At 45.3% G+C, this 12,942-nt stretch overlaps 1 long non-coding RNA gene across 1 annotated transcript in view; it reads right to left on the bottom strand.

Annotated features, from left to right (window-relative positions):
* Positions 1 to 12,942, bottom strand: part of LOC129532190 (uncharacterized) — a 44,323-nt gene that overhangs the window by 12,705 nt on the left and 18,676 nt on the right. The window contains exons 7-10 of the long non-coding RNA XR_010134130.1: positions 9,611 to 9,734; positions 7,113 to 7,774; positions 6,207 to 6,271; positions 455 to 573 (exon numbers count right to left, since the gene is read on the bottom strand). This is a non-coding gene — a long non-coding RNA (uncharacterized lncRNA). The remainder of the gene's footprint in view (positions 1 to 454; positions 574 to 6,206; positions 6,272 to 7,112; positions 7,775 to 9,610; positions 9,735 to 12,942) is intronic.

The following is a 12,942-nucleotide window of genomic DNA, read 5'->3' as shown; positions in this document are numbered from 1 at the left end:
AGTTGATAAAAATCATCAGAGAAGCAAAACACTGGTAACGACACTCAAGTAAACCATGAAATTTCCATAACTTATGTCAGCAAAGTGGGAATATTGTACAGTGTGTGTTGAAGTTCCTATACAACATTGTTTATCTGCTGTTTGTTTGTTTGTAAGGAATGTATATACTAAAAGTTCTTCTTGCTGTCAAAAGAATATGTGTGAATAAGTCATTTTAACTTATTCTTCGTTTTTCTTTTATCTTCCTGCCATCATCCCACAGCCTTACTTTAGAAATTTTTTCTTTAGAAAACTGAACAAGTGCTCCTTGTGGTGGCACATACCTCTAGGATGGGAGGCAGGGGTGGAAGGGTCACTTGAGGCCATTAGTTTGACACCAGCCTGGCCAACAAAGTGAGACCCCATGTCTACAAAACAAGTTAAAAATTAGCCAAGTATCGTCATGTATACCTACAGTCCTAGCTACTCAGGAGGCTCAGGTAGGAGGATCCTTAGCCCAGGAGTTCAAGGCTGCAGTGAGCTGTGATAGCACTACTGTACTCAAGCCTGGGTGACAGGGTGAGACCCCGTCTCCTAAAATAAAAAGCAAAGAAAAAAAATAGTTCAAGTAGCAAGTTGTATGTGGCTTACTCTGAATATTTCTAAACTAGAAATTCTCAATCTTTTGGGGTCTAACATCCCTTTACATTTTTTAACTTTATTGAAGATCTCTAAGACTATTTCTTTCTGCAGATAATTATATTAAAACTAGAAAATAAGACACAATTTTTTAAATATTATTCATCACATATTAAAGCCATTACATATTGATATAATACATGATTTTTAAAATATTTAATATTCATTACATATTAATAATAAAACCATTACATGTTGATATAATACTTTTTTTTTTTCTTTGAGACAAAGTCTTGTTCTTTTGCCCATGCTGGAGTGAAGTGGCACAATCTCAGCTCACTGCAACCTCCGCCCCGCAGGTTCAAGCCATTCTCCTACCTCAGCCTCCCAAGTAGCTGGGATTACAGGCGCCCACTACCATGTCCAGCTAATTATTGTATTTTCTTAGTACAGAAGGAGTTTCACCATGTTGGCAAGGCTGGTCTTGAACTCTTGACCTCAGGTGATCCACCCGCCTGGGTCTCCCTAATTGCTGGGATTACAGGTGTGAGCCACCGCGCCCACCCCAATTAATATATGTTTTAAAACACTGATTAATCAGACAACAACACCGGGCAGGGGTCTCCTCATTCCCAGGGACGCAAACCCTACTGCACGGCTGAGGGGTTGCAAGGGCTGCAGAGCCAAAAGGCTCTGACTTGAGATATTATTTTACTTGTATTTTTATTTGTATTGTGAGACAGGTCCTGCTCTGTCACCCAGACTGGAGTGCAGCTGTGCACTTACAGTTCACTGCAGCCTCGACCTCCTGGGCTCAAGCCATCTTCCTGCCTCAGCTCCCCAGTAGCTGGTAGTACAGTTGAGTGTCACCATGCCTGGTTATTTTTTTAATTTTTTTGTAGAGTGAGGGGTCTTGCTATGTTGCCCAAGCTGGCCTCAAACTCCTGACCTCAAGAGATCTGCCCACTTCAGCCTCCTGAGTAGCTGAAACTACAAGTACACATCACCATGCCTAGCTACATTTATTTAATTTTGAAAAATATTTTTGTAAAGAGCAGGTCTTGCTGTGTTGTCCAGGCTGGTCTTGAACACCTGCCCTTAAAAGATACTTGCACCTCTGCTTACCAAACAGCTGGGACTACAGGCATGAGCCACTGCAATGAGCCTGAAGAGATTTCTTTAATCTAGCATCCCATACTTGGTAGGATTGGGAAAGGCAGTAGTGTTTTTCAAAATTACTTAATAATTTCTGTAACAATCAAACTCAACCTTGACCCCTGCCTTCTCTCACACCCCATATCCAGTCTGTCAGGAAATCCTGTTGACTGTCTTCGACATGTACTAAAGATCCCCACCCAGCAACTCCCTGGCCTCCTCCCCTACTTCTCCCCTCTGACCATCTCTCAACACCACCATGACCCTGGTCAGGACCACCATCATATCCCGCCTGGATGTTGCCAAAGCTTGGCCCCCATGCTTCTATCACATCTTCCCACAGTCTTTCTCAACTCAGCAGCCAGAGAATGCTTTTAAATCGGGAGACAGATCATGTCGCCTCTCTGCTCAGAACCCTCCCGCAGTTTCCATCTGAGTCAGAGTAAAAGCCAAAGCCCCAGAAATAACTTCCCAGGGCTTATGTGATCTCTACTGATCCCCCACCCAGCAACTCCCTGGCTCCCTCCCCTAATTCTCTTCCTCTCTCCATCTGCTCCATGGGCCTCCTTCCAGAGCCTCAGACACACCTCAGACACTTTATTCTATCGTTTCTGCCTACAATCCTCTTCCCTCAGCACCTTGGCCACCTCCTTCCCCTCCTTCAAGTCTTTACTCAATTTTCACTTAGGAGGCCACCCCTGACCATTCTACTTAACATTGCCATCTGTCCCCATGCCCACCATGCTCATTTCTTCTTTCTTTACTTTCTTCTTTCTTTTTTTCAAGATCTCACCGTCACCAAGGCTGGAGTGCAGTGGCGAAATCACAGCTCACTGCAACCTCAAATTTCCAGGCTCAAGCGATCCTCCCACCTCAGCCTCCCGAGTAGGTGGGACTCCAGGTTCATGCCACCATGCCTGGCTAAATTTTTTAGTATTTTATTTTATTTTGAGACAGAGTTTCACTCTTCTTGCCCAGGCTGTAGTGTAACGGTGCGATCCCGGCTCACTGCAACCTCCACCTCCCAGATTCAAGTGATTCTCCTGCCTCAGCCTTCCAAGTAGCTGGGATTACAGGTGCGTGCCACCACGCCCAGCTAATTTTTGTATTTTTAGTAGAGCCGGGGTTTCACAATGTTGGCCAGGCTGGTCTCGAACTCCTGACCTCAGGTAATCTGCCCGCTTCGGCCTCCCAAAGTGCTGGAATTACAGGCGTGAGCCACCACGCCTGGCCAATTTTTTCATTTTTTGTAGAGACAAGGTCTTACTATGTTGCCCAGACTGGTCTTGAACTCCTGGCCTCAAGTGATCCTCCTGCCTAAATTCCTAAAGTGCTGGGATTACCGGCATGAGCCATCATGCCTAGCTTCATGTTCATTTCTTCTTGCTGCTGCAACATAGTTTGCAGTTTCCTACATTTAGTGGCTTAAAGCACCACAAATCTACCATCTTACAGTTCTAGGGGCCAGAAACCCAAACTAGGTCTATTAAGGCTAAAGTCAAGGTGTCAGCAGGGCTGCATTCCTTCTGGAGACTCTAATATGTTCCCTTGGCTTTTCCAGCTTCTAGAAGCCACCCATTCCTTGGAACATGGCCCCTGACTCCATCTTCAAAGCCAGAGGTGAAGCATCTTCAAATCTCCCTCTCTTACCTCTGCTTTCATCACCACATCTCCTGCTCCAATTCTGAATCTCCTACTCTCTTTTTTTTATAAAGACCCTTGTGATTGCTGGGCATGGTGGCTCCCACCCAGAATCCCAACACTTTGGGAGGTCAAGGCAGGAGGAACACTTGAGGCCTGAAGTTTGAAACTAGCATGAAAAACACAGTGAGACATCCCAACTCTAGAAAAAAATAAAAATAAATATTAGCCCGACATGGTGGTATGCGCCTGTAGTCCCAGCTCCTTGAGAGGCTGAGGTGAGACAATCGATTTAGCCCAGGAGTTTGAGATCAGCCTGGACGACATAACTCAATCTCATCTCTACAAGGACGAGGTGGGAGGATCACTCGAGCCCAGGAATTTGTGGCCAGCCTGGGCAACAAAAGAAGACCCCATCTGGCCAACACGGCCAACCTGGCCACCATGGTGAAACTCTGACTCTACAAAAATGAGCTGGGCATGGGTGACATGCATGTGTAGTCCTAGCTACTTGGGAGGTTGAGATGGGAGGATTGCTTGATCTCAGAAGGCCAAAGCTATAGTGAGCTATGATCACATCACTGCACTCCAGCCTGGATGACACAGGGAGATTCTGTCTCAAAAAAAAGAAAAGAAATATATATTTAATCTCTGTCCCTGGTTCCTGGCACAGAGCTTCTAAAGCTCTTACAAAGACCTCAGTAATAGATGTGACAGGAACATCTTTTGTTTTAATATTTGGTCTTGGTCCCAGGTTTCTAACACAAGAGCCTCTAAGAACTTTGGGATCTCCAGCATGGTAAGAACGCATTTGGGGATGTTGTTGAGATGACTGGGTGACTGCAAGCTCCTAAATTTCTTCAAGAGGAGGGCTGATTACCATGCAACCGCATGGTAAGAGGCTTGGAACTTTCAGCCTCATGCACTGAACTCCAGGGGGAAGAGGGGCTGGAGACTGACTTAATCACCAACAGCCAAAGATTTTATCAATCATGCTTGCATAATAAAGCCTCCATAAACACCCTGAAAGGGGTCTGCAGAGCTTTCAGGGTTGCTGGACACAGGAGATGCTGGGAGGGTCGCATGTTCAACAGAGGGCACGGGAGCTCTGTGCCCCTCTGAACTTAACTTGCCCTGGGTATCTTTCTTTTTTTTGAGACAGGATCAGGCTCTTTTGTCCAAGCTGGAGTGCAGTGGCACAATCTCAGCTTACTGTAACCTAAGCCTCCCCAGTCCCCAGCTCAAGGTATCCTCTCATCTCAGCTTCCCTAGTAGTTGGAACTCTAGGTGCACAACACCACACCAGTTATTATTATTATTTTTTAATTTTTTATAGAGACAGGTTTTCACCATGTTGCCCAGGCTGGTCTCAAACTCCTGAGTTTAAGCGATCCTCCCGCCTTGGCCTCCCAAAGTGCTGAGATTACAGGCATGAGCCACTGCATCCAGCATGCACGTCTCTTTCATTGACTGTTTCTGAGATGTATCCTTCACAATGAACCAGTAATAAGAAATGAACTGGCCAGATGTGGTGGCTCTCATCTGTAATCCCAGCACTTTCAGAGGCTGAGGTGGGAGGATCACTTGAGACCAGGAATTTGTGGCCAGCCTGGCCAACACAACAAGACCCCATCTATACAAAAAATAAAAGAAACTAGCCAGATGTGGTGGTGCAGGCATGTAGTCTCAGCTACTAGGGAAGCTGAGGTGGGAGAACCACTGGAACCCAGACAATCAAGGCTGCAATGAGCTATGACTGCACCATTGCACACCAGCCTGGGCAACAAAATAAGACCCTCTCTCTCAGAAAAAAAGAAAATAAACTCTTTTTCTGAGTTCCGTAAACTGTTCTAGCAAATTATTAAACCCAAGAAGACAGTTATGGGAACCCCCAATTGGTAACAGGTTGGTCAAAAGTATGGTGACAACTTAGGACCTGCCATTGGCATCTGAAGTGAGGATGGCCTCGTGGGACTGAGCCCCTAACTTGTGGGGTCTGTGCTAACTCCAGGTAGTGTCAGAATAAAGTCATGGGATACCCAGTTAATATCCAGAGCACTGAAGAATTTGGTGTAGAAACTCCATACATACATTCAGTCGGAAGTGTGTGAGTAGAGACAAACATGGGCTTTTCTGTCACCTACCTGCTTAACTGCATAGGAGAGGCAATATGTGGTGCTCATGAACAAAGCAAACATTAAAGTCAGACCAGACCCAACATTTGACTCAGTCTTAATATCCAGGTGAGCCTGCGCAAATCATTCATTATTCCTAAGGCTTCATCACTCCATTCATAAAATGGGGATAACTGTGGCACCTACATGTGATTCTGTGAGAATTAACGAAATATTATGCTTGGGGTTATTGTGATCATTATACCTGTTCCAAACTATTTGACAAGGACAGTGATGGATGAAGACATCAAAAAATCAGAAACTGCAATGAGGTCTCTCAGGCAAAATTCCACACAAGCAAATTACTGTGTCTACAAAGCATTCCTGCCACACTTAATTCACCATTCCCTGAACAAAATACGCCATCTTCGTTGTTCAGGTCTGTACGGTGCTGGTTTCCCTTCCGGGCAGTTTGCGCTATCCCATCCCGGCCCATTCCCCATCCCTCCACCTCCCCCTTCCCTCCCCACTCTCATACAACTCTTTCTCATCTTTCAGGACTTGGCTTCAATGTCACCTTAACTGGAAGCTTCTCTCACTCTCCAGAAGAGCTTCCCATTGCTGATGCATGCACTATTATTTGATCATTTTTAAGTTACAGTGCAAATCTTTTTGTACCTGAATAACATGTTGCCCAGTCAGTCTCTCTTCCTGGATTCAGAAGTCTTTCATGGTAGATCCAGCTGGAAGTGACAAAAAGACATCTTTTGACATAAAGCGATGACACAGACAGACATAAGTTCTTACATGTCTTAAATGTTATGTGAAAATTAAACAGAATTCAAAGACTTGTGGGGAACACTTAGGAGGGAAAGTTACTGGGAATGTCATAAAGGGTTAATTTGTATTTTATTTTATTTTATTTTTTGAGACAGTCTCATTCTGTCACCTAGGCTGGAGTCGTGGTGCAATCAGGCTCACTGCAGCCTTGACCACCTGGGCTCAAGTAATCTCACTTAATTTTTATTTGGTTTAAGAAAGTCTTGGTTGAGGGTGGTGGCTTATGCCTGTAATCTCAGCACTTTGGGAGGCTGAGAGAGGTATATTACTTGAGGCCAGGAGTTTGAGATCAGCCTGGGCAATATATTAAGACCCTGCCTCTACCAAAAAACAGAGTGAATGTGTGGAAGACAATTTTTCCACAGACTGGGAGTGAGGGAATAATTTCAGGATGATTCAAGTGCATTACATATATTGTGCACTTTATTTCTATTATTACTACATAGTAATATATAATGAAATGATTCTACAACTCACTATAACATAGACTCAGTGGGATCTCTGAGCTTGTTTTCCTGCAACTAGACTGTCCATCTGGGGTGATGGGAGACAGTAACAGAATATCAGGCATTAGATTCTCATAAGGAGTACACAACCTAGATCCCTCGCATGCACACTTCACAACAGAGTTTGTGCTCCTATGAGAATCTAATGCTGCTGCTGATCTGACAGGACATGGAGCTCAGGTGGTCATGCAAGCGATGGGAGGGGCTAGAAATACAGATGAAGTTTCCCTTCACTCACCTGCTGCTCACCTCCAGCTCTGTGGTCCTGTGGTTGGAGACCGCTGCTCAAGTGCATTCGAAAGGACCCATCCCATGCCATTCTTCAGAGTCATCTTTACTGCTGCAGTGGTCAACTTGTAGCACCCCTAAGCTCGCAGGACATATGCTTCAACTGGCATTTCACAATCAACAGTATGTGGTAGCTTGAGTCATTGTGAGGTCACTTCCTGGAAATCACCAGCATCCCATATCCCATTAGCAAGGAGCTCAGCACTGCTCCTTGGATAACCAAACCTATTCCCAAATCCCATCTGTGTGCGTCTATCTCCTGGTACCCTTCCTAGCATCAATTCTGTATTTGTAGGAGTCCAATCAGGAGACACAAACCACTCAAAAGTTTAAACTAGAATGAGCAAGACGGCTCACACCTGTAATCCCAGCACTTTGGGAGGCCAAGGTGGGTGGACTGCTTTGAGCTCAGGAGTTTGAGAACAGTCTGGGAAACATGGCGAAACCTCGTCTCTACAAAAAACACAAAAATCAGCTGGGTGTGGTGGCACTTACCTGTAATCCCAGCTACTCGGGAGGCTGAGGCAGGAGAATTGCTTGAGCCTGGCAGGTGGAGGCTGCAGTGAGCAGAGGTTGTGACACTGTACTCTAGCCTGGGTGACAGTGTGAGACCTGGTATCAAAAAGAAAAAACGTATATATATGTAAATTTAATATAAAAAGTATTAATTTTGGCCAGGCACAATGGCTCATGCCTGTAATCCCAGCACTTTGGGAGGCCAAGGCAGACAGATCACCTGAGGTCAGGAGTTCGAGACCAGCCTGACCAGCATGGAGAAACCCCATCTCTACTAAAAATACAAAATTAGCTGGGCATGGTGGCACATGCCTGTAATCCCAACTACTCGGGAGGCTGAGGCAGGAGAATCGCTTGAACCCGGCAGGTGGAGGTTGTGCTGAGCCGAGATAGCGCCATTGCACTCCAGCCTGGGCAACAAGAGTGAAACTCCATCTCGAAAAAAAAAGGTATTAATTTTTACAGAGGATCAGCACAATGAGGGACACACTAGCACAAAGTAAAGACAACTCTAGAGAATACGGAACTAGCAGAGGCCAGGCATTGTGGCTCATGCCTGTAATCCCAGCAATTTGGGAAGCCTAGGCAGGAGGATCGCTTGAGGCCACGAGTTGGAGACCAATCAGTGCTAAATAGTGAGACTCTGTGTCTACCAAAAAAAGAAACATTAGCCAGGTGTGGTGGTGGTGCACACCCGTAGTTCCAGCTACTTGGGAGTCTGGGGTGGGAGAAATCCCTTGAGCCTGGGAAGTCTACACTACAGTGAGTCAAGATTGTGCCACTGCACTCCAGCCTGGGTGACAGAGTGAGACCCTGTCTTAGAAAGAAAAAGGAAAAGAAAGTGTTAATCCCCCTATGGGAATCTCCTCTTCTCCTGCCCTCTCTGGAACCTCACTTGTCGGTTCTTCCTCCCACTTTCCTGTATCTTTAACCTATCCCCCACTTTTAGCTCCTTCCCATCATCATTTAAATTACTCAAACTTCTTCTGTTTTAAAAACCTCTCCCTAAACTCAGTGAGAGGTCTCCTGCACACCCACTGAGCCATCTGCTCTCCCTGGTGCCTTCTCTACAGCAGCCTGAGCCATGTCTCTAACCCACGAATCTCATCACGTTACTCCCCCATTTACATCACTTCTCCTTGCCTCAGGGATTAAGTCCAAACTCCTTAACAGCCCCTGCTCTGCCCTGCCTTGCAAGGCAGCCTCACTGCTTGCCCCTCTCCATTTCATCTGCTATGGAGTCCAACTGAGCCTCATCTGCCCCTTCAACGCACACTCTTTCTCCTGTGGGAGTCTCTGAAGTGGGTAATATCCTCTGCTTATAATATGCTTCCCCTTAAACCTCTACTCTCTTCCTAGCTAGCTTCGACTCCTCTGTCACTTGTCCGCTTTGGCATCACCTCCTCATAGAAGACTTCTCTGACTCCCGAGATTCTCAGGAGCATGGCAGGTGAGGTGCTCCTCCCATGAATGGATGGAGATTAGGGAGTGTGTGTTATTCATGCTTAATTCACCAGTGCTTAGCTGAGTACCTGGCATAAAATAGTTACTGTGGTGGCCAAAGTAATAACCCCCACCGCCACCAATTGCTCATGTCCTATGTTACACAGCACTATTACATAGGAAGGGGGAATTAAAAGTGCAGATAAAATTAATGTTGCTCATCAGCTGACCTTAAAACAAGATTATCCTGGAGTATCTAGGAGAGCCCATGTAATTACAAGCATTCTTTAAAACTGGAAGAGGGAGGCAGAAGGTTAAGAACCAGAGACAGTGGGCACAATGGCTCATGCCTGTAATACCAATAATTTAGGAGGCCAGGGCAGGAAAATCCCTTGAGTGCAGGAGTTCAAGGTCAGCCGTGGCAACATACTGAGGTCCCATCTCTACAACAAAATAAAAACAAAATTCACTGAGTGTCATGATGCTTACCTGTAGTCCCAGCTACTGGGAAGGCTGACATGGTAGGATTGCTTGAGCCTGGGAGTTTGAGGCTATAATGAGCCATGATAGGACCACTGAACTCCATCCTGAGTGACAGGGCAAGGTCCTGTTTCTAAAGAAAAAAAGGACATTGGAATCAGGGTCCTCTCCATCCTGAGGTGCCTACAAGGCATCTCTCTCTGCAAATGAGTAAACATCACCCTCCAACTCCTTACAGAGTGGAGCAGCAGGAAAACTCCTTCACCTCATTTCTGTGCTGCTTGGGAGGCCTGGACAGCCCAATAACCAGCTCCTTGCTGATGAAGCAATCAGGAAATGGCTCGAGTTGAGCTAAGGAGAATTTGGATCCTTCTTTTGGTTCTCAATAGGCAGGGTAGGGGCCAGGCATGGTGGCTCATACCTGTAATCCTTGCACTGTGGGGGGCCAAGGTGAGAGGATTGCTTGAGGCCAGGAGCTCAAGACCAGCCTGGGCAACATAGCAAGACCTGGGTGGCATACACCTGTGGTCCCTACTACTTGGTAGGATGAGGTGGGAGGATTGATCACTTGATCCCACGAGTTTCAGGCTGCAGTGACCCATGATCACACCACTGCACTTCAGCCTGGGTGACAGAGCCAGACCATGTCACAAAAAGTTAGAAAGAAAAAAAAAAGAGAGAGGGAGAGAGACTATACACAGGCATCACCGCATTTGGCTAATTTTTAAATATTCTGTAGAGACAAGGTCTTGCTAGGTTGCCCAGGCTAGTCTAAAACTCCTGGCATCAGGCTGGGCATGGTGGCTCATGCTTGTAATCCCAGCACTTTGGGAAGCTAAGGCAGGCAAATCACCCGAAGTCTGGAGTTCAAGACCAGCCTGGCCAACATGGTGATACTCTGACTCTATCAAAAATACAAAAATTAGCTGGGCAGTAGTAGCATGTACCTGTAGTCTCACCTACTCGGGAGGCTGAGGCAGGAGAATCACTTGAACCTGGGAGGTGGAGGTTGCAGTGGACCCCATCACTGCACTCCACCATGGGTGACAGTGCGAGACTCTGTCAAAAACAACAACAACAATAACAATAACAAAAACAAAAACAACAACAACAAAAAAAACTCCTGGCATCAAGACATCTTCCTGTCTTAGCCTCCCAATGCCCTGGGATTATACTGTTTCCTATAATTGAAGACACTTGTTCTTATACTGCTTTAAGGTATAAAGGAAGAAAAAAAAACAGATAATGGCAAATGTTGGTGAAGGCCGGGCATGGTGGCAGCCTGTAATTCCAGAACTTAGGGAGGCTGAGGTGGGCAGATCACTTGAGGCCAGGAGTATGAGACCAGCCTGGGCAACATGGTAAAATCCCATCACCACAAAAAAATATAAAAATTAGCCAGGCATGGTGGCGTACACCTGTAATTTTCAGCCACTCAGGAGGCTGAGATGAGAGAATCACTTGTGCCTGGGAGGTCAAGGCTGCAGTGAACTGTGATGGCATCACTGCACTGTGGCCTGAGAGACAGAGCAAGCCCCTATCTAGAAAAAAAAAAATGTCAGTGAAGATGTGGAGGAATTGGAACCCACATACATTACTGGTGGGAACATAAAATTGTGTAACCATTTTGTTTGGGTATTTCTTTTCTTGTCATTTTAATTGGATTTTTAAAAAATCAACACAGGGTTTCACTATCTTGCCCAGGCTGGTCTTGAATTCATGGGCTCAAGCCATCCTCCTAGCTGAGCCTCCTGAGTAGCTGGGATTACAGGTGTGAGCCATTGCACCCAACTGGTGTAGCCACGTTAGAAAACAGTCTGGCAGTTTCTCAAAAGGCTAAATGTACAGTCATCCTATAATGCAACAATTTCACTCCTAGGCATATATCCCAGAAAAATAAAAATATATGTCCACACAAAAACTTGTACAACAATCTTCATAGCAGCATTATTCATAATGACCAATACATGGAACACATGGAAACAACCCAAATATCCACCAACTGATGAACAGATAACAAAATGCAGTGTGTCTCTACCATGGAATACTGCCATAGAAGGAATGAAATATTGATACACACTATGACATAAAGGAACTTTGAAAACACTGTGCTAAGAGGGAAAAAAAGCCACAAAAATCACATATTGTACAATTCTATTTGTCCAGATTAGGCAAATCTATAGTGACATAAAAATTTAATCAATGGTTGCCTAAGGCTGGGGGCGAAGGTAGGTGGGGAGAGTAGGAGGTAGTGGCTAAGGGGTATGGATTTCTCTATAGGGTAATGAAAGGTTCTAAAAGTGACTGTGGTGATCGATGCACAGCTCTGTGAATATTCTAAAACCTACTGAATTGCAGATTTCAATAAAGTGAATGATATGTGAATATTTTAATAAAGCTATTATTTAAAATAATAATAATAGGGGGCTGGGCACAGGTGGTCATGCCTGCCTGTAATCCCAGCACTTTGGGAGGCTGAGGCAGGAGGATCACTTGAGGTCAGGAGTTTTGAGCCCAGTCGGAGCAACGTGGCAAGATCCCGTCTCTATGATAAAAAATTAGCTGGACATGGTGGCACATGTCTGTAGTCCCAGCTACTTGGGAGACTGAAGTGAGAGAAACGCTTGAGCCCAGGAGTTTGAGGCTACAGTGAACCATGATCATGTCACTGTACTGTAGCCTGAGCAACAGAGCAAGATGCTGTCTCTGAAAAGGAAAGAAAACAAATGCAAGTTTTTATCACTTTGTGAGTGTAGCCAAGTTGGAGGAGAAATAGACAATAATAAAAGAGCACTGAATAACGACGGTGAGTGGCTGGTTAGGCTCAGTTGCTAGCTAAATGGCTTCTAAAAAATTCAATAAAGTTACAGCTCTGGGGACAGTCATGTAGTCAAAGAATGAATGCTAAATTCATTACAAATGCCCATGGTCTTTATTTACATACCTTCTAGTGAAAAATTCCTAAGTGCCTAAATAGCAAGTCTGCAATGATAGCAGCTGTTTATTAAAGACTACAAAAAAGAAATGGAGGCTGGGCGTGGTTGCTCACATCTGTACTCCTTGAATTTTGGGAGGCTGAGGCAGGCAGATTGCCTGAGGTCAGGAGCTCCAGAGGAGCCTGGTCAACATGGTGAAACCCCATCTCTACTAAAAATACAAAAATTAGCTGGGTATGGTGGCGGACGCCTGTAATCTCAGCTACTCGGGAGGCTGAGGCAGGAGAATTGCTTGAACCCAGAAGGTGAAGGTTGCAGTGAGCCAAAATCGCACCATTGCACTCCAGCCTGGGTGACAAGAGAAAGACTCTTATCTTAAAAAAAAAAAAAAAAAAGAAAAAAAAG

Source organism: Gorilla gorilla, chromosome 1, assembly GCF_029281585.2.
Source record: "Gorilla gorilla gorilla isolate KB3781 chromosome 1, NHGRI_mGorGor1-v2.1_pri, whole genome shotgun sequence".
Lineage (NCBI taxonomy): Eukaryota > Metazoa > Chordata > Mammalia > Primates > Hominidae > Gorilla > Gorilla gorilla.
The sequence above is the reverse complement of the archived record's forward strand: the minus strand, read 5'-3'. Positions and strand labels throughout refer to the sequence as shown.